We start from the raw sequence: 1,232 nt of genomic DNA, 5'->3' as shown, positions 1-1,232 counted from the left end.
CGTGCGCCTCACATCTGTGTTTGCTCCTGGCCAGGCTTCTGGGTCAGGGCGGGAAAGGTGGCTGAGGAGGGGAGGGGCCCTCTACCTGTGGTTCTCGGAGCAACTCTTACCACCACCACCACCACCCCCCCTCCCACCACCCACACATACACTTGCCAGAGCAGAAACAGCCCAGAGGTCTTTTTCTGCACAGCCTTCAAGTGCCTCTCAGGTTTGAGGACCCTTTCCTGTTCACAGAAACCCAGCCCGTGCGTGGGCGTGCATCCACCCGGGGAAGGCAGTGCAGTGGGTCCCTCAGTACCCCTGTGTCTTCCTAGGCCTGGCCAGGGTGGGCTTGGGGGTGAGTTCTGGCGGCTGCCCAGGTGGAAGGCTTCAGTGAGATGCAGCTTCGGGTACCAAAGTGATGAGGGAAAGGGTTTTAGAGAATCCTGTAGTAATTTCCCATGGACATTTAAATATGAAAAGCTGTCCCTGTGACCTCATGCCTGCCCCCTAAAAACTCCCTGTGAAAGTGACAGGTCTGCAAGTGAAAGTGACAGGTCTGCAAGTGAAAGTCACCTGGGGTTCGGTAGGGCTGGAGGCTTGAGTGACGCCCAAGGATTCAGTACCAGGTTGGGGTTCCCCACCCTGGGCTGAGGAGCCAGCTTGGGAGGGAGCACCCTGTACAGGTCTGGGGGTGGTGAGCAGGAGTTAGGGGGCTGAGCCCCAGATGCCCTCGCAGGTGGGCCTCTGGCACCCTGGACTTGTAAATGAAGCAGTCTTACCCTCAGGGGTCCATGCCGGTTCCTGGGACTGCCCAGCCTTAGGGCACAACCTGCCCAGGAGACAGCGGATTCTGTACTGGGGACCTGTACTGGTTTTGCACTTCCCCTGGAGTGCTGAGGCATTCTTGCCCGCCCATCGTAGCGCAGGCGGTGTTCCTAGCATCTCCCCCCAAACCAAACACCCCCACATGTGCAACCTGAGTCTGGCCTGAAGGCTGGTCTTACCCCCTCCTGGGCATCTGCACACAGGAGCTCCCCACATTGTCCGTCACTGCCTCCCTCACCGATGCCCACCTGCCTCGTGTGCGCAGACACACAGTTGAGACCACAGCGGGGGGAGGCCAGGGTCTTTTATTCCCATGCCAGGAATGGGCGGGAGCAGTCCAGGCCTGTGAGGGGGGCTAGCCGAGGGACACAAGATTCTCTCTCAGCTGAGTCAGATCTACACCCCCAAAGGAGCGGTGTCCC

Source organism: Phyllostomus discolor, chromosome 3 (genome assembly GCF_004126475.2).
Source record: "Phyllostomus discolor isolate MPI-MPIP mPhyDis1 chromosome 3, mPhyDis1.pri.v3, whole genome shotgun sequence".
Lineage (NCBI taxonomy): Eukaryota > Metazoa > Chordata > Mammalia > Chiroptera > Phyllostomidae > Phyllostomus > Phyllostomus discolor.
This window is presented reverse-complemented; position numbering follows the sequence as displayed.